Source organism: Bos taurus, chromosome 24 (assembly GCF_002263795.3).
Source record: "Bos taurus isolate L1 Dominette 01449 registration number 42190680 breed Hereford chromosome 24, ARS-UCD2.0, whole genome shotgun sequence".
NCBI classification, from domain to species: domain Eukaryota; kingdom Metazoa; phylum Chordata; class Mammalia; order Artiodactyla; family Bovidae; genus Bos; species Bos taurus.
This window is the reverse complement of record NC_037351.1, coordinates 60,313,046-60,333,984: the sequence shown is the minus strand read 5'-3', so window position 1 is coordinate 60,333,984 and position 20,939 is coordinate 60,313,046. Positions and strand designations below refer to the sequence as shown.

The 20,939-nt window shown below is 45.0% G+C and overlaps 1 protein-coding gene across 6 annotated transcripts in view; it reads left to right on the top strand.

The window, feature by feature from the left end:
* RNF152 (ring finger protein 152) overlaps positions 1–20,939 on the top strand; it is a 78,944-nt gene that overhangs the window by 48,159 nt on the left and 9,846 nt on the right. The gene's annotated exons all lie outside the window — the stretch shown is intronic.

The window sequence follows — 20,939 nt, the reverse complement described above, 5'->3', positions numbered from 1 at the left end:
GATTGTTTGTATTTCATGTTAACTTAATTTGCTGAAGATATAGATGCCTGGCGTGTGCTTAAATGCTGTGGTCTATGCATGAAGAACATGCACCTCCTGCTCTAGAGGCCCCAGAGTTTGGGGAAGAGTTGTGAGTGAACATGTAGTTTTAATGCTTCACGGGAAGGATCTTACTAGGTGCTGACAAAGAGCTGAGGGGCTGAGGAGGAGAGAGCCTCCAATTTTGCAGAGGTTGTGAAGGGACACCTTCAAGGCAGGAGGACCATCCTGTATGTTTCCTCAGAGAGGCACAGAGGTGGGAACCAGGAGTTGGAGGGCGTCCCGGAGCCTGGGGATGGGGGGAGATGTGATTAACGGGCCTGCATGGAAGGACCCTGCGGGCCAGCCCTGAGGAGTCTCGAGGGAAAGAGTGCGTTTGGGCGCTGTGAGCTAGGAGCTGCTCTAGACCCTTTGCCTGGCAAAATAGAAGCTTAATCGAGACAGGCACCACGTTCAGTGGGTGAGTTTGCTCTGGATGCCGCAGTGAGAAGCACAGATTGAAATTTATTTTCTCACAGTTCGGGAGGCCAAGTCAAGGTGTCCACAGGGTGGGTTGCTTCGGAGGATTCTCTCCTTGGCTTGTAGATGACCGTCTTTCCCCTGTGTTTTCACGTGGTCTCCAAAATACCTGCCCGTCCCCAATTCCCCCGTCTTATAAGGGCATCATCACCCTGGATTAGGGCCACCCTAGTGGGCTCATTTTACCTGAATCACCTCTTTGAAGACTCTCTGAATACAGCCACACTCTGAGGTGCTGAGGGTCAAGACTTGAATGTTTGAATCTTAGTAGAGTTCAGTCAGGGAGTTTTACTTTTGTGGATCACCATGCTAATTTCTAAAGGGTGATTGGCAGTTTTTCTAGAAGTGTGAGAGACTTGCTGTAGCTATATCGAGGCTTCCTCTCACCTATAATCTTAGACATAAAAGGACCAACTAAACAGGTGGAATGGGACGAGTTTAAGGCTTCACCACCTTTGCAGCATCGTGACACTTCAACCCAGCATGTGTAAGGACATGCTCCCGCAAAATCACACTCACCACACTCAAGGAATTCTCCATTAATTTGGTAATGTCATTAAATATACAGTCCATATTCAACAATATCCTTTATCACCATAGCATTCCCCCCCACCCCCCGCCTCAATCCTGGATCACACCTGAGTTCAGGCATCATATTTAATTACGCATCTTCTTAGTCTCTTGTAATCTGTTACAGAATGGTCTCCTTGCCCCCTCCCCCCCCTTTTTCTGCCTTTCCACGGCATTGACCGTTCTGAGGAGCCCATACCAGCCCTACATATCTTGCACCCTTGTGGTGAAATCAAGATGACATTTTGATTCAGTTCAGTTCAGTCGTTCAGTTGTGTCCAACTCTTTGTGACCCCATGGACTGTAACACGCCAGGCCTCCCTGTCCATCAAGACCCTGACGCGGGATTGAAGGCGGGAGGAGAAGGGTACGACAGAGGATGAGATGGTTGGATGGCATCACCGACTCAATGGACATGAGTTTGAGTGAACTCTGGGAGTTGGTGACATTTTGATATTAACGATATTCCGTTGCGTCACCACTGAAGGACCGTGACACGTGTGCTGAATTAGATCTTTGGTTAAAGGTGCTGTCTGCCCAATCTGTGCATCGTAAGGATGACTTTTTACCATTTAATAAGCAATCCGAGCACTGATTCTTTGAGGCAAGTAAATACCCTGTCTTTGAAAAACCTTCCCCCCAGTGATTTTAGTATCTGTTGATGGACTTTGGCTAAATCAGTCACTGTGCTGGAGATGGGAAAATGGTGTTCTTTAGGTTTAATCGGTGGTTTTTTCATCTATAAACTAGCACTTGTTAGTTATAAAACAACACTCTTCCTCCCTAACTCCTCTTTCTGTTTTTTTTCCGTTTGAGTATCACTGTGGAGTCACGGATCGTTTTATAATCCAGTGTCTTGTAAACTGTTGCTTTGTCTTAGTCATCTTGGATGACTGGGTGGCGTGAACAGCAAATAATTATTTCCCCCAGTCTGGACGCAGGGAAGTTCAAGGTCAGTCTGGACGCAGGGAAGTTCAAGGTCAAGGGCTGGGCAGGTTCAGTTCCCGGTGAGTGCTCGCTTCCTGGTTCTCCGACGTCTGCTCTCTCACCGTCCGCGCTTTGTGGAGAGAACGCTCTACCATCTTCCTCTTCTTAGAAAGGACTGATCCCATCATGAGGGCTCCACCCTACCGCCTCATCTCAACCCAATTGCCCCCAGCAGCCCCACCTTCAAGCACCATCACCTTGGGCTTAGAGCTTCAGTTTCAGGGAGACACCAACATTCAGACGGTCGTTCTTCCCCACGTTCAGAGGTTGCCAGGTTTGTGGCAGTTTGAGCACCTTCAGGCTAACCCTTGTGGCTTCTGACACACCCCCATCACTCTTACTTGATGGCACTGTGGGATGATCCCGGCTCTCACTTTGTATTTTCTCTGCCCCGGACCTGAAATCAGCCATTTCCCAAGGATTTCAGGTTCTTTTTAGTGAGAAATTGTATTGAGAAACCAGGATCTAGGGTTGAAGCATGCTTATTGTTACTGGACTGTCATTGTTTCTAGACTTTTACAGTGGACAAAACTTAGAAATACATATGTACTATTTTAAATTGTGATTGTGTGCCTGTGGTTCCAGTTTATATTCAGCACAACTGATTCCTTCTTACCTTCCCTGGTTTCAGTATTTTTTTTATATCCCCTTTTCCTACCGTGTGAAAACCTTCTTTCCTAACAACAGCAATATAATTGCTTATTTTAGCAGGTAGTATGTACAAAATAGTTTCAGAATTACTACTACACTGGCACCAATACCAACAACAAACCAATTAAGTAAGGTTCAAAATTGCTTGACAGGTATCATCATCATCATCATTATTACTAGTAAAGAATGCACCCGACTAAGAGTTGCCAGGCGTTTATGTTCAGTAGCTACTGAATGTAGCTGTGCTGTCCATCTGAGATCACTTCCCTTGTTTCTGTTTATACTTGATTTTAGGGTTGACTTTTACCCCCCGTCTTCTTTAATTATTTTGAGGGATGTGTAAAATGTTTACATGACCTAAGAGTCACAGCTGTACAAAAGATACACTGAGAGGCCGCAGCCCCGTATCCTTTCTCTCCGTTGCCATCTGTCCACTTACTGATGACCATTTACATTAATGAATTTATTCTTTTGTTTATTTGCATAGAAATAAGCAAATAAATAAGCAATAAAAAATATTTTTACTCTCCTTCTTGATCTTTCACCTTGCTGTCTTCTCGCCTCATCCAGAGCAGCTCATAGCATTTTTCCCCTTCTGCATGGCCACGTGGTACTCACTGGGGAACAGACACAATTAGTTTCCATGAATGGGGATTTGGATGACTTTCCCCAGCATACTGGTGCTGCAGATAATGATGAAAGGAAGGAACTACCATGTGAACATGTTATTTTGTATTTTCGAGGTATATTTTCAGACTGAATATTTAAAAGTAGAAATACTGGGTTGAAGGTAAAGTCATAAGTAGCTTTATAGAGAATGACACACTTCCCTCCTGATTTGTTCTCTCAAGAGCAGTGTTAAGGAGTGCCTGTTGGGGGTAGATGATTAGAGCCCTTTTTCAGGTAGAGTGAGGAGTTTTCAGTGGCTCTTGGCCCTTATTTGGCAACACAATCACCCAGGGAGCTTTTGCAGATATTTGCCTCAGAACCACATACCCCAGAAATTCATTTGTTCAGCCTCCGGTGGACATTATGAGGCGTAGATTTAAATTATTTTGTCGAAGTACAAGTTTAACGTCTAAGTTTAGTTACCAACATAGTAACTGTCTTCTTCAGTGAACTCACCATTCTCACCATTCTGGGAAGAGAAAATCAAGCATACTGTTAATGGGTGAATCCAGTCATGTTCATGGTTTCGTAACTGCCTACACACACTGGTGACCATGTATCCTCAATTTTTCAAAAATGACCTGATTTCAATTAGGTTTCATTCATTCTCCAAGCATTTATTGAGCACTCACTGAATGCCAGCCGTTGCCGAGATACTAAGGAACGAATACAAGACAGGTCGTGTCTTAGGGCATTCATTCCGGTGGAGGAGAGGCCACTGAGCCCCTCACTTGGCCAAATACGGGCTGCGTGTAGGTTCTTGCCCTTGACGAGCTCCCTTTCCAGTGGGGCAGACACAAGTAAATGAAATATGATCATTATAGAAAGGGCTCCTTAGAGCACATGGCAGGAGCATCTAACCCAGGTGGAAAGATGGGGGAAGGCTTCTTGGAGTTGGTGGTGGGCAAATGGGCTGAGTGTTGCCCTACTGAAAGAGGGAGGGACAGCACCCCAAGCTAGGAGAATGATGTGTGTGCAAAAGCTCAGCAGTGAGAGAGGAATTAGCTTTTAGAGAAACGCAAGTGCCTCCGAGTGGCTGGAGCGTGGGCTTCAAGCCAGGCACGACAGAAAGAAGATTGTATACGTACCCACAGGCCGTATCATCTGCTCTGGTGCCTGGCGCATAGTGGGTGTTAAATAAGTCACTGGATGGCTGATCGCACGAATGAAGACTTGCTGATTTGTGGAACAGAGCAGTTTTGCATGAGTGTTTTGCTAACCACATTCAAGATGAACAGAGTTGGTGTTCCCAGTGTATTTGATACTTTATCTTATGAATAAAGTTGTTTTTTTTAATGCAGATGGCAATCAGATTTTGAAAGTAGCCATGATTGGAAAGGGTCACCTGGATGATGTATTGCCCTATTCTGGATTGATGGACAGAAAGAAAAATCTCTTCAAATTGTTTTCACAATGTTCCTGTCTCTTTATCTGCTTATTATAATCCAGCTTCGGGGATAGATGGCATTTTAAACATGCATAGTCCTTTTGGCCCCGAGAGCCCATCAGCTAAAGAAAAACAAACGGGCTAGACTCACAGACAGCGCTCGGGTTGAGTGGTGTCAGCTGTGGGATGGCTTCCTCAGGAAACCGTGTTGTGTGCGAGTCTGGATCTGCAGTCTCATTGACATTCCACTAGATTGGAAACGAGCAGTTGCAACAGTTCAAGCGAGCATGTGAAGGACAGGAGTTCTGGTGGAAGTTGGATTGAGTTTGCAGCTATAGCAGTGGGTCCCTGTGAATCACCTTACAGTTGAATTTCCTTAAGGCTTTGCTCCCTCTTCCCTCCTTTTGATGTAGGTTAAATTTGACCTTCTTTTAACTTACTCGGTGTTTTGAGAGCATTAGAGAATTATTTTCTGAAATAGACTGGCTGTCTCAATAAACCAATGTAATCTGATTCCCATGACCTACATCAGCTAATGGCCAGTGAGACGTCCCTTTTCATTTAAATCTGTATTTGTTGTTTTATTCCTATTATTATTATGTCTCTATGAAAAATGTCATAATATGCATAAAGCAAGGAAATAGCTATTTTCTCTGTTGGTAAAAGTCATTGAGTTTACTAGAAGAAGCATAGAACCAGAAACAGAGGAAGCTGGCTGCCACTGTGTAACTGGCATAAAGATTTGAAATATGCTTAACCATTTCTTCTGCTTTGAAAGAGTATCTTGAATTAAGCAGATATAGATTTACTGTGTTATTAAAGGTACTCGTAAAATAAGAGCAGAATGACAAAAGCTCAGCAATGTGAAGCATAGAAAATTACCACTTCGTAGTTGAAAATGAATGCTTGAAAACCAGGCAGGACCTAGCATAGGTGGGCTCCATCGAGAGTTGGCTTCTAAAATCCTATCGGTTTTATTTTCTGGCCTGAAAGACTCTATTTTAATTTGCTTTCTACTTACTAAATGAATGCTTATTAAATCAGACTGTTTGAAACTCAGAGTTTGGGTAATTTACAAAATATTAGCTTCCTGGTTTTAGATACATTTTATGAATATTCTAAGAAAGATAAGTTATAGAGATTTTTTTCTTAAATGAAACTGGAACTCTTATAGTAAGTTATTGGTAGGTTAAATAGACTTGAGGAAACAGGGTAGTATCAGTCCATGACTATTTGGTAAATGTAATATTTGCCTTAGTGAACTGGGCTAGTCGTTTTCACCAAATAAGACTTATCAATTACTTTATTTAACTGAGCTGCTAGCTTTGGAAAATAAGTATTCTGTACTATAAAGGTTCATAGTTTTATGTTTTAAGTAGTTTTGATTAGGTAATATGTGTATACATGTGTGAAAAATGAATGTGTTAGTTGCTTAATCAGGTCCGACTCTTTGTGACCCCATGGATGTAGCCCACCAGGCTCCTCTGTCCATGGGATTCTCCAGGCAAGAACACTGGAGTGGGTTGCCGTGCTCTTTTCTAGGGATCTTCCTGACCCAAGGATCAAACCCAGGTCTCTCTTGCATTGTAGGCAGATTTTTTACCATCTGAGCCAACAGGGAAGCTAGCTTTGGAAAATAAGTATTCTGTCCTATAAAGATACACAGTTTTATGTTTTAAGTAGTTTTAGTTAAGTATTATGTCTATACAGATGTACTTAACACAAAAAAATCCAAATATTGTGACTAACAATACCAACTTCCCTACTTACTCAAGTCCAAAATACTCTAGGATGACTTTATTCAAACCAAAAAAGTATGAAAAGGATATTGCAAAAGGCATTGGTAGAAATTGTTTTTAAGTTTTGGCCATTACTGATTAACTCAGATGTTGTGACTATCAGTTGTTTAAAAACCTGGCTTAAATATTTTACTTCCTCTAGAATTGAATGTATTTGATGTGATGGAGAAAAATTGCAGTAATTCTGTAACAAAACCAGTTTGACTTAAGAATTGTCTGTCTCTGTTAGTTTCCACAAAATGGATTGGATCTTATGTGACCTATATATATATATAAATATCCTAACAGATCATGACACATATATATTGCCACACATACATGCTATATTTAGAATATGTATTTATATTCTAAAAAGGTTACATAATTTTCAAAGTTTTGGAAGTAAATTGTTCTTTATTTGATGACGAGACCTCTAAGCTTTAATATTTAACAAGAATTTTTGTTAATTACAGAAGTCATTTACATGTCAAGTTTTAAAATAAAATGAGTTATTACTTTTATTTGACACAGAGATTGTATTTTTACAGTGTTTTTTGCTTTGAAGGTACTTTGTGAGAGTAGGTGGTGAACACTGTGTCCTAAATTGCTAAATTTTTTTCCTCCCAGCCAGCTTAAATGCTTTGTGCACGGTCTTGGGTATAAAGGTTTGGCTCATTCATAACTTCACATTTCAGTTTGCCCCTCCTTGGAAAGTTGAATTGTTTTAGTTGAGATAAAACAAGAATGAGTGAGAGTAGGTGTGGCCTTTAATGCTGTGTCATTATAAAGAAGTGCCCACCATCTAAGGTTGTACCATTTAGAGACGTGTCTGTTCACAGAGGAGCAAGGAGCTCTGATGAGTAAATAAGAAAGGGAGAGAAGCTGAATCCAGCGTTTCCCTGCGTCGATTTTATGATCACAGCCTGGTGTTGAGTGAGAAAGGAATTTACGAGGCAAGGAATGGCTGTGGGCCCAGAGACAGTCCTTATTTGACAATGTGATGCCCTAGTGATCATTTTGGCCCCGCACACCCCCTTACGGGTATTTGACTGTAGCTTTTCAAAGGTGAAAAGAATGGGAATACTGTTAAGGTTTAATCTCTATAAACTTAAACATCTGTGATTCACTGTTCTCCTCCCTTGCCTCCATTTTTTCTAGAGGGCCTATTAATGAAAATACCTATTTCCTTGTTGTCTAATAATTGACTTGGTGAAATATAACTTCATATAAATAAAAGTATGTGGTAAAGCTAGTTTCTCAATCGTTGTCTAAGCACCCCGTGGAAGTCAGGACTCCAGTGCTTAGACAGTTTCAAAATGTAGAGTATACTGGCCATCTCTGTGGCCTCCAGCCACACCCCCACCTCCAGCCGCACCCCACCCATTGCATTTCAGCAGCGCCGTGCCCCCCACCCATTGCATTTCAGCAGAGCCACGCCCCTCACCCATTGCATTTCAGCAGCACCATGCCCCCCACCCATTGCATTTCAGCAGTGCCACGCCCCCCACTCACTGCATTTCAGCAGTGCCACGCTCCTCACCCATTGCATTTCAGCAGAGCCGTGCCCCCCACCCATTGCATTTCAGCAGAGCCATGCCCCCCACCCACTGCATTTCAGCAGCACCATGCCCCCCACTCACTGCATTTCAGCAGCGCCACGCTTCTCACCCATTGCATTTCAGCAGCACCATGCCCCCCACTCGCTGCATTCCAGCAGAGCCATGCTCCTCAAAGTTGCTACCTCCATTCAGTGGTCTGAACCAGAAACTGGGCATCTTTCGCTCGTCCCTCCTTTGCTCTCTCCCTTGCTCTCCTCTCGCACTGTACTGCTATCCTATCTCCAAGTCCTCTTCATTCGCTCTTCCCTTTTCTTCCATCCCCACAGCTTTCATTCCAGCCTTGCCCATCCTTTTCTTTCAGCTGAACTCCTGCCAATTCATCCCCACTGCTGGGAAGCTTTAAAAAAAAACACACACACACACACACACAGTGGAATAGTACTCAGCCATAAAAAGGACAAATTCTGAAACTTGCTTTAATTTAACTTGGATGGACCTTGAACACATGCTTAGTGAAACAGACCAGACCCAAAGACAAGCATTACCTGATTCCCCTTACGTGAGGTCCTACCTAGATAGGTAGTTCCTTGGAACAAAATGCAGAAGAGAGGCTCCCAGGCACTTGGGGAATAGGAAGGTAGGGAGTTCCTGTTTAATGGCTATAGGGTTTCTATTTGGGATAATGAACAAGTTCTGGAAATAGATCATGGAGATGAATCACTTCTATGAATGTACTCAATCTTATGAATGTACTTCATGCTATATTCTTTAGACTAGCTCAACATAATAATAATGCAGTTATGGTTGGGAAACCTCTCTCCCTGAAGCTGAAGCTCCAATACTTTGGCCACCTTATGGGAAGAGCTGACTCACTTGAAAAGACTCTATTGGGGAAAGACTAAAGGCAGGAGGAGAAGAGGATGACAGAGGATGAGATGGTTGGATGGCATCACCGACTCAATGGACATGAGTTTGCGTAAGCTCCGGGAATTGGTGATGGACAGGGAGGCCTGGCGTGCTGCAGTCCATGGGGTCATAGAGTCGGACACAACTGAGCGACTGGATAACAACTCTCCTATGAAGTCTTCACAAGCCCCCTCACCTCCCAGATAAAATCCAGGTTCTGTGTAGGAGGAAGGAGGGGCCCCTGCCCCCCGACCCCGCTCCCCCGTCTCGGCCCTGCCTCCGTGGGGTCTGTGTCGCTGCCTGCGTCTCGCCGCCCGGTGACCTCGCGTCTCCCCGAGGGGACAGGTGCTCAGTCGTTAGGACCGGGAGAGGAAGTGGCCTCGGCTCGGGGCCCAGCTGTTTCCTCCTGTCGTGCTTTAGAACCGTGTGGCCAAGGTCGTGTCTTACCCCCGCTTCGTCATCCGCTTCTCCGCTGAGCTGGGAGCCCGGGGTGGGTGGTTAGCTAGCGCTGCCCCCAGCCCGCCGCCCTGCGCAGGCCCCGCCTTCTCTTGAGCGCCTCCTGGGACGCGGTCACACCAGCTGCGGGCACCGAGGGCTTGTCGGGTGCTGGCAGAGCTCATTCTGGACGGCTGGTGGGCTGTCCCCGTCCCCTCTTACGGGAGTCCTGGAGCTGCGTGCTGGCACCCAGGCGCTGGCCCCGTTCCTATCCACCCCCATCTGCCCCGCGTGGAACTCTGCCTCTTGCCTACGCTGTGTCCTCAGCTTGGAGTCGAGATGCTGTCTTTTCCTGCATCCCAGACGGACAGGGGCTCCTTCTCCGTGTCTACCCGATCCCCTACCCCGCCCGCCTTAAGCCCAGGTCACACGGTCCTGTAGCTAGGAGCATGGCTTCTTTGCAAGGATGAGCCCCGTGTTTTTCCTTTTCCACCCCGCAAACGGAGAGCAGTGCCTCTTACTCCGTACATGTTTGAATGCATGCGTTTATAGCAGTGCTTGTCACTCTAGGGTTTTCTCTGTGAAGTTGAATAAACACCTTGTTTTCAGAAATCATGGTCCTGGGACAATCTGAAAGTACCCTCAAAATATCGCTACTTTCCCCTAAGTCAAAACCCACAGGTAGTGCTTTAAATACAGAAACAGATTCAAAGATAGAAAGCAGAGCAGTGACTTTAGGGGCTGGAGGTCCGGGTGGGGGTAGGAGGGACAGGCTGGGTGAGGGCAAGGGCCGCTTTGGGTGGTGGAAATAGCTTGATTGGCACAGTGGTTTCACAGCTTCTCACTGCTCAGAACTCATTGAACTGTACTCTTAAAACATGTGCATTTTATCACTGATAAATTTTACCTCAAAGTGACTTAAAAATATCAGAAAGCAAGAGGAAAAATCTTTTGGATTTATCGTTTGGTTTGGAAAGATGAATTAGTGATTGATAGCCTTTGGTTGCAGCAGCGTTCAATATCTAGTTTAGGGGTTTGTACGTTTTTCTTTTTTTTCTTACCTTGCCTAAATGGAAAATCAACGCTCATTGAGTTACTGCAGCTGGAAGTAAGAAAAAGCAGAAGTAATGAACAGACTGACAGCTGACTCCCTGTGGCGCTTAATTTTAGTACTGATGCCTTCAGGAATTCTTTGAAACTTCAGTTTGAGGCTTAATTCATGCGATGAATCATCGATATTGAGGGTAGGTAGGGAGACTGAAGCAATAAACACTCTCTGCTCAAAGAAAATCATCTCGTGAATGGTTTTTGAATAGACTTATTTAAAGTGACGGCCATAAAGCCCACCAGGTTTTTAATATGCCATCCTTTTTTCAAATGTTTAATATAGAATGTTCTCCAGGTAACTTGAAGCAACTCTGAAGAAATAAAGGAATTCAAAATAGAGGGGATATATGTATACATTATGGGGCTTCCCTGGTGGCTCAGTGGTCAAGAGTCTGCCTGCAATACACAGGGCTGCAGATTCCATCCCTGGGTGGAGAAGATCCCCTGGAGGAGGGCATGGCAACCCACTCCAGCATTCTGGCCTGGAGAATCCCATGGACGGAGGAGCCTGGCGGGCTACAGTCCATGGGGTCACAAAGAGTTGGACACGCCTGAGACGACACAGCACGCATGTATACATACAGCTGTTCGCGTTTCTGTGCAACGGAAGCTAACACATCACAAAGCAGCTGTGAGTGTGCGTGTGTCAGTCACTAAGACGCGTCCAACTCTTAGCGACCTCATCGACTGTAGCCCACCAGGCTCCTCTGTTCATGGGATTTTCTGGGCGAGAACACTGGAGTGGGCTGCCTTTCCTTTCTGCAGCGGACCTTCCCCACCCCGCGACTGAACCTTTGTCTCCTGAGTCGCCCGCATTGCAGGCACGTTCTTTACCACTAAGCTGCCTGGAAAGCAATTATACTCCAATAAAAATTAATTAAAAAAGAACTATACCTATTAAATTTTTTCATGTGTGAAAATGGGAGAGTCTTAACAATTACATGGTTTTTAAAAAATTGAGCCAAGACTTTCTTGCCCTGTATCTCCTTCCAGCCTTCAGAGGCCTCAGATGAATGGCTCTCTCATTGTAAATCACACATGTTCTATCTCACTTTGAAGGGATGCCCATGTATTTGGGAAATGTATCCAAAAGTTGAACCATCAGAAGATGCTTCTGTATAGGGCTAGGATTCACCTGGCCAAGTTTAAATTTGTTGAGCTACTGCAGGACGATGCCGATGAAAAACAAGCATTGTATCCAAAGTTCAGACCATCAGGAGGCATTATCGTGGTCTTTGTGAAGTTCCATCAGATGGAGGGTTGTCTTTAGTCTGGAGCTGTCATAAGGAATTCTAGAACCATCACTTATTTGATGAAGCGGTAGAACCATGTATTTCAGTGTGAAGAATGTTTGGAGCCCTAACTGTAAGTTCTCACTAAGGGTCTTAGTGAATATTTGCTGTGGGTGGGCCCTACAGGTGTTGGCCGTTGCCAATGTTCTTTGCTCAGCTCTTTCCTCCTATTGTCTGGGAATAGTCATTTAGAAGGACAATGCAGTTGTAAAGCTGATACTCCCTTAATGTCTTCCTCAAATAATTATGAAAATATTTTGCATTCTGTGGCTTGACAGAAAACTCAGGTGAGATAGCTCATGTTAGAGCAATAAGCTGATTTGAGGATGGGTGTCTCCGGAGTAATATACTGAATTCAGGGATTAAGGGCAGAGCTGATGAGAAACGATGTAGGCCTGAGGTCAGCAGATGACGTCCTGTTGGCCGGATCCCATCTGTGGCCTGTTTCTGTAAAGGGAGTCTTATTGGAACGCAGCCTCAGCTGCTCTTTGACGTTCGATCTGACTGTTTTGACACTTTGATGGCAGAGCTGAATATTTGCAAAAAAGCCTGCATGAACCCCAAAGCCTAAAAGACGCCTCATTTGCCCTACAGAGGAAGGTTGTGGGCCCTGAAGCAGATGACATATCATGGGAAAACATTAAAAAAACAAATTGCCTCAAGGTTTCAATTTGTGCTGGAATTTGTGGTTTGGTAAGAAATAGGCGTGGGGATGTGCGTGTGTGATTCGTTTCAAGAAAATGCAGATATTTACATCGGCTGTTGTCGGGGCCTTCAGAGGTTCTCTGTCCCCTGCACGTGAAGAGCAGGGGCCGTGGGGGCCCTTGGCAGAGAGAGGCCTCCACTCTCCAAGACGCTTGCCCCTCTGACAGCCCCTCAATCCTTAACACACAGTCTTGGCCCTCAAGCCATTTGCCCCGAAGGTGACTTAATGTGCTTCCTTGGCACTGGGCTATCTTTAGATTTCGCCTTGCGATACCACCTTAAACTCCGGCATCTCTTGAGCCTTGTGAGCTCAGAGCCGCCTTTGCTATCTGAGATAATGCTGGCGCGGGTCGGATGGGGTGCTTAATCAAATAAAGAATATTTCTGTGTCCTTCTCTCTGACTCTTACTCCCCAGTGTCTGGAGTCAAAAGAATAGTGGGCCAGCTTAGATTCCTTGGGCTCCGATATCCTCTCTGCCCCTAACAGGCAATGATAGCTCTTTGCTTAGCCGTTCTGTCTAAGCCCTGTGCACGATCAACTGAATTTGTATGATCACTTGGAGAAGAGTCTCCCTCTAATGCTGTGTCGGCCCTTCCCCTTGGCTTTGGTTCCCAGCTCCTTCAGCTCTCCTCAGATTCTAGGAGTTGAAGTAACTGACCTTTTCCCCTCTGCTCTACCTGTCTGTCTCATGGCATCTTTTATCATTGCATCTCTCCAGGGAGCCTGGGGATCCACGGACAGTCCTTTATATCTCTTCTCTATCTTTGTGACCATCTGCACCTTTCTTTCTTCACCATCCTTGGGTGATCAGAGCAAGTGAAGGTGCAACTGTATGTCTGAAGCCAGTGTTAACCTTGGCTTCTGTATGAGCCAGACAGGTATGCAGGCGTCTCCTCAGGGGACAGTTGGAACCTCACCCTCACCTGGTAGCAAGCTTGGATAACAGGGATATCTTGCTTGAGCTGAGATGGTTATTGATCAGATATAAAATAGTTATTCCTTTGATTATTGCTAAAAATCAAAGTTGTGGCTGTTTTCTGTTAGGGTGTTAGCTCTGTTTATACTCATTCATTAAATTCAAGGCATAAAGGAAGAAGCTTCTTTTTTAAAAAACGTTTTATTTTATATTGGGAATATAGGTGATTAACAATGTCTTGACAGTTTCAGGTGGACAACAGAGTGACTCAGCCATACATCTACCTGGATCCATTCTCCCCAAGACCCCTCCTATCCAGGCTGCCGAGTAAAAGTGAGCAGAGTTCCCTATACCGTACAGTAGGGAAGAAGCTTCCAGCGGTTCCTGTTTATTTTAGACGCCCACTGCAGATGGCATTTTAGATGTCTCGTGTATACGTGCATGAGATCCCTGACAGTTAATATGCATAGATGATCTGTCAGGTATAAGGAGAGTGACTGTAGAACACGCAGCCTGACAGCTCTGTCATTTGCTGAAAACCCACGTGTGGTTAGCAGTTACTCAGGTCAAGGAACTCTCTTCACTAGAAGGGACTCGAGGGTCCATCGAGTCCAGTGTCCTTGGAGGAGAGGACCCAGCACTCACCGAGAGGTGACTTGCTTCAGGTAACCCATCTACTTAAGGGCAGAACTGGAGCTAAACGCTTTCTCTCCTGATTCCTAATAGTAGTGATTGTCTGATAGATACTAAAGCAAACAAACCAACAAAACCCAGTGCTTATTATCCTGAAATCTGGCTTTAATTCCTAAAAATGTCTTGATTCCAATATGCTTTGATTTTAAATGTTCATCACCAAGTTGTGGATGGGTCCGATTCATCCCTCTTTTCCCTACCTTGGCCTAAATGAAATGCTCCTGAGTAAATACATCTCTGGAGGCTGTGGTTCCGTTTCAGCTGCTTGGTTAGTTGCACTTTTGCAGCAGAAGCTTTGGCACGTGGAGGGCGCAGCACCTAGGCTGTGGCCGTGCCCCTCGGGCTCGTGGTTACCCCGTTAGGCAGTGCTGGCCAGGCTAGTCCCATGGCTGTGTGGCGAGTCCCCAGGTGACCACTGCCTTCTGCTGGGTCTGCAGCTCTGCCCGTTTAGCCAGTGACCTCTGTCCTACCCTGCCTGCCTCTGCTACTGCGGCCAATCTGCCTCCAGCACTGGCACCATCCTTTGCCCCGTACCCCCTGGTCACTCAAGACTTGTTTTTTTGCCACACCACATTGTTTGTGAGATCAGAGTTCCCTGACCAGGGATTGAACCTGTGCCCCCTGAAGTGGAAGTTCAGAGTCTTAACCACTGAACCGCCAGGGACGTCCCTGCTCAAGACTTTGAATAACCATTCTTACTCTCCAGGTTTTCTGTATCATCAAATACTGCAAACCATGATGCTCATGGGAGAAAACAGGACAACTTTTTTTTTAAAGTTTGGGCTGATAGAATTCTCATTTGAGATTTGTTAGAGCCCTGGGATCTACTGCCTTCTCCATGAAGACAGACAGTTGTTACACAAATTGGACTTTACACGCATTAGGCAATTGTGTCCTGAAAGGGTTGCTCTCTGCTACCAGAGGAGCAAACGTCAGCCACACACCTGCCACCGCCAAGCCATTCCCATTCTTGCCATTAATCAGAGTGTTTGCCAAGATCCAGTATAACTAAATGGTCTTGCCAGTCAAAATGCCAGATTAAATGGAATTGTAATTATTTTCTCTAATCTCATTTCAAATATTTACATTTTCTTGAATAAGTAAATGACCTGTATCAAAAAGACATGCTACTTTAAGACAGTAAGAAAAGCATACTGCGGGGTCCAGCCCCGGTGGATCCAGGGAATTCGAAGGGGAGATGGCATCGGAGATCAGGAAACAACAGCTTATTTAAATGTTAATTAAAGATATAAAGAGTGGTTAAATAAAGATAGCTCAGTGAGGAAGTTCAGTGGAGAAAAGAGGCTGAATAATTCAGCCAGAAGGTGAGAGAAAGAACGACATGGTGAGACCAAGTTTCGGTGAACAAGGCCTGCACTTTATTTTCCAAAGTAGTTTTTATACCTTAAGTTATGCATAGAGGATAATGGGGGAAGGGGTAGAGTCATGCAGTAAGCCAGGCTTCCTTCCTGCAAACTTATCATATGATAAAGTTTAGGTGATTTGCATCATCTTCTGGCCCGGAGGCCTGTTAACATTTTAAGACCCTTTCTTCAGAAAACTTATTTTTCTCTAAAGGTGATTAGTCAGGCGCCACCCTCCAAAAGCATTAGATAAAGTTGCATTCCTACAGGGCAAAGGTGTGGTGGGCTACAACAAGAAAAAGAATTAACTCAAGGGTCCAAGGTTACAAATATTAAAGCTACTACTTACATTCCTGAATGTAATCAGTACACTGCCAGGGACACAGTAGGTAAGGGATATGGAAACTTAGCAGCAAACATTGGCCCAACAAGTGAAAAACCCTTCCCCAATACAATTTCTAATCAATCTTTTAACTGCTCAAAGGAATCTGTATTTAGACAGTTTAGAACATCTTATGCCTCTCACAGTTGGGAGGCTCTGAACAATCACATGTGGCCGGAAGAACCTATTCAGGAGAGAGATGGTGGTGGGGGACAGCCCCCTGTAAAGTCAGAGGTGTAGGTGAGAGCACAAAGCAGTAAAGTAGGCAGACTCTGGTTTTGGGGGTAGATGCTCGAGAATTTCCAGGGGGACTCCTGAGGCTCGATCCCGCCTTTGCGAATGCCGAGCCTCCTTCCTCATGACCTTTGCCACGGGCGGAGTTCCTCACGCTGGCTCCCGGCAGCATACAGTGACTAGTTTAATCTCTGACCTTGAGGTTTTTTTCAGTGCGACCACTGAATTTAAGATCCTCATGTGGACTGCAGATGGAACCATCAAGGCCAGTCAGATGTAATCCGTATCAGCTCATGTCACAGTGCTGGGGAGAGGCTTCATACTTGATGTCACGGTCGCAAACCTAAGTCACAGTGTACGAAGAATCGTGAAAGTGTAAGCAGGGAAAAACTGCCTGGATTGTAGCTGGCAGCTTCCGTATCCCAGAGTTTCATATTTGAGGGTTTCGTATCTGAGGATACAGAGGGCCAGCATCCTGCTGCTGCTGCTGCTGCTAAGTCGATTCAGTCATGTCTGACTCTGTGCGACCCCAGAGACGGCAGCCCACCAGGCTCCCCGTCCCTTGGATTCTCCAGGCAAGAGTACTGGAGTGGGGTGCCATTGCCTTCTCCGGGCCAGCATCCTAGGCCATTTTAAATAAGGAGCTTGAACATTCTTGGATTTTTTTTTCTTCTTTCATTCTTGGATTTTGCGACTGAAGCGACTTAGCAGCAGAAGCATCAGCAGAGGGGATTCTGGAACCAGTCCCCCACAGACACCGAGGGATGGATATATTTTATCAGCTTTTTTTATCCTTATGTGCCTGGACTTCTGAAAGCCACTAAACTATAAAAACTCAGTGTAGAAGACCACCCACTAAATTCATGGGAGCACTTGATCACACCCACACTTTAATAAAGATGCTTAAAATTATGTAGTTTTTTAACAAGAAGAAATTTTCTTTTGTGAAGATACACTGGTATCGTAAAGCACCGCATGTTGGTTGACCCTGAGCAACAAGGACGGTGTACGCTCCCTCTGGTTCTGGCATTTTCCCTCCAAGTCACACCTTCCTCCGTTTATACGCATCCCAGTTTTTTAAGCGGTTTTAAAACCAGGGCATGAATTAGCTTTGAGTTCAATGATGATTCAGGGCCTTTCATTTGTATATTGTGCAATTGACATTATTTATGAGACTGTTTTTAAGTATTTTAAAATTAAGGCGTATACTTTTTTTTGTTAGCTGCTGTGTGCAACACACAGGGATCTAAGTTCCCTGACCGGGGATTGAACCTATGTCCCCTGTAGTGGAAGCTTAAAGCCCCAACCATGGGCTGCCAGGGAAGTGTCAAAACTACTGTTTTATGAAGATATGTTTGACTATGAGTTGTATCTTGTAAAACATATTAGTTTGAGAAGGCCCTCCCTTAGCTGTTATTCCTCTTTTTGTGGTCTGTCTGGTTGGTTTCTATTTTATTTTTAACCTTTGCATTCTTTCAAAATAAACTGTAGTGACATTTAAAACTCATCCCAGCGTATTTCAGCTTGCACCTGTGCTCATGCATTCTGCCCAAACACTCTTTCCTCTGGACTTTGAGTGTTTGCTTTGAGCGTCGCGTCTCGCTCCTGTAAGGACGGTAATGGCCAAGACAGGCTGCCTGTGGTGCTCGTGTCTCCTGTGCTCGACTGGGAATTTTGAGTTTCTTGTGTAGCTGATGTGGACCTTATTTTTTTTATAGTTGACTCACATCTTTTGGGTTTATGAAAGGAAGAAAGGGAGATGAAAGAGAGAAAGAATGATTCATCTTTAGCTTTGGTCCAGAGCCTCATAAATCTTCTTCTCTTTACCTAACTAATCATCATCATTACTAATTATGAGACAGGAAATAAACTGGAATTCAGTTCGGGCTGGCTTCACATAGAGCAAATCAGCGTATAAATCAAGAGGCTGTCCTGTCATCAGAAAGACTTGAAGAGCTGAGCAGAGAGGGGAGGAACTGTTTCCCCTCTGCTTTTGTGTTTGGCCTCTGTTTTAAGGCCTACTGTTGGATAAAGTTGGAAATTTTAACTTGGATATGTTGGAAATTGAGTCGTATAATCTACTCTTAAGGGAGCTCGACACCAATTAAGTGAATGTTACTTGGAACATAAATTCATGAATAAAGTGCATGTTGGTTTTGTTGAAAAACGGTCATGTGGCAGGTCTTGGGGCAGAGCCAGGGGACTCTGAGCCTTCCTCCTCCCTGGGCTGTGGCTCACGGCTGCCCTTCAGGGGCCAGGAGTGCCCTGGGCAGATTGTGCCCACACCTGGCAGTGTCCAAGTTGGAAGGAAGGAGGCATTGGCACCAGGGCTCCCTTAGCCCTTCACTGCCTGGCCATGCCTGAACTCGCCCTTCAGCCACAAACCTTCAGCCGTGTGTGTGTGTGTGTGTGTGTGTGTGTGTGTGTGTGTGTGTATGTATCCTGGTGGCTCAGACTGTAAAGAATCTGCCTGCAATGCAGGACACCCAGTTTCAATCCCTAGGTCAGGAAGATCCCCTGGAGAAGGGAATAGCAACCAACTCCAGGATTCTTGCCTGGAGGATCCCATGAACAGAGGAGCCTGGTGGGCTACAGTCCATGGGGTCGCAGAGTCGGAATCGACTGAGCAACCGAGCACTCACACACTCCTCACAGTCTCAGGCTGCCTGGAACGTTGTTGTCTGAGGCACGTGCTGGGAGGGGTCCCTGGCCACCCCTGTTCTTCCGTTCAGCCAGGCTTAACAATAAGTGCTCCCTAAGTGCCTGGCTGCAGTCTGCTGTGTCTGTCTCTGGTTGAGATCCCTTCTCTGGAGGTGCCATCTAGCTCTCTCAGGCCCGGTCCTGACTTTGCTCTGCAACGTCAGACCCATGTTTTCAGCTTCCTTTTGATTCTTTAGCATCTTCCTGAGTGTCTGATTTCTTACACCGTCCCCACACCTCAAATGGAGTCCATCCCAAACAGGACTCATCGTGTTTCTCTCCACCTTTCCTGTTTCTCTCGTGTCTGTTTCACCCTCCTCTCTCTCGGCCTTTGCCTCTTCCCCTTACAACCTCGTTGTCAACGTGGCCAGATCCCACCTGACTCCTGTACGAGCTGTCAGCACTTTTGATCTCTTCATCCTCATCACCACTGTTGACTTCAGACACACACACACATGCACACACGCCTCATCTCTTGTCTAATATTACAGTAGCTTCCCAGCAGTTCTTTCCAGTCTATTGACCGTGGCTCCCTGATGAATCCCGCGTCTTTGGCACTTGGGGCTGTCCACAGTTTGTGGTCTGGGGCCTGTGGCCTGGGCCTGGGTCCACTCACCTCTCCCCTCCCTGTGGGCTCTGCTCTCCCCAGCTGGACCTGCGGGAGGGTGTGTGCAGGTTCTGTGTGAATTTTGTTTCTTTAAAAGGCATCCAGGGACTTCCTGGTGGATCAGTGATTAAGACCTCGCCTTGCAATGCAGAGGGTGTGGGCTCGATGCCTGGTCAGGGAGCTCAGATCCACATGCCTCGAAGCCAAGAATCCAAAAACAGAAGCAATAAAGGCTTTAAAAAAATAAAAAGTCAAAGGTGTCTGTATCAAAGACTACGCTTCTAGCCTAAAACTGTGAAGCTCTTTCTTAGAGATGGCATCTGTAAGTTACTCTTGTGTTAGAGAAAACCTAGCCAGTGTCACAGCTAGAGTACAAAAGTAACTCTGTAATTAATTGTTCACCCCTTTTCCTTTGCTCATGCTGGTTTCTGAACTTGAAAGTAGCCTGCCCCTGATTTTACCTGTCTAAATCCTCTCCATAATCCAGACTTTTCACTGAGCCTCTTTGATTGCTCCATCCGGCTCCAGTAAGGCAAGCATCACTATATTTATAACTATTTAATTGCATAGCTGTTTAAGTACCTCTAGTCTGGGAGTTTCTTTTGGGTGGTGACAATGTCTTTTGTTACAAAGGACAAAAATAACTACCATAATGCTTGACACATGGTAAATATTCAATGAGAATTTGAATGAATAAATGAATGGAAGAGAAAATACGTTCATGAGTTCATTCTTGCCTAACTTTAAATAGCTTAGGAGTGCTTTTTGGGTCTGATTCATCTTATTAATCTATCATGGCTAGTATTGTGTTTTTTGCATGATAGATACTCAGTAGATATTTATTTTTTTAATTTCTTGTTTCAGTTTTATTGAGGTATAATTGACAAAATAGATTGTAAGACATTTAAAATGGACGCTTTAAAGTACGGAAATAAGTATGCATTGTGAAAGGACTCCCCACATCTCATTGATTAACACATCCATCATCTCACATCTTAATCTTTTTTTTCTTTTGGTGAGAATATTTTAAGTTCTACACTTAGCAGATTTCAATTATTCCACAACTATTTCTTGAAGTAGTGGATAGATGAGCTGCTGCTAAGTCGCTTCAGTTGTGTCTGACTCTGTGCGACCCCATAGAGGGCAGCCCACCAGGCTCCCCCATCCCTGGGATTCTCCAGGCAAGAACACTGGAGCAGGTTGCCATTTCCTTCTCCAATGCATGAAAGTGAAAAGTGAAAGTGAAGTCGCTCAGTCGTGTCCGACTCTTAGTGAACCCATGGACTGCGGCCCACCAGGTTCCTCCGTCCATGGGATTTTCCAGGCAAGAGTACTGGAATGGGGTGCCACTGCCTTCTCCGGATAGACGAGCAGTTGATTATAATATGCACCTTCTGAATGCTATGTTACTATATTTTATTTTCAATAATTTAAGTCC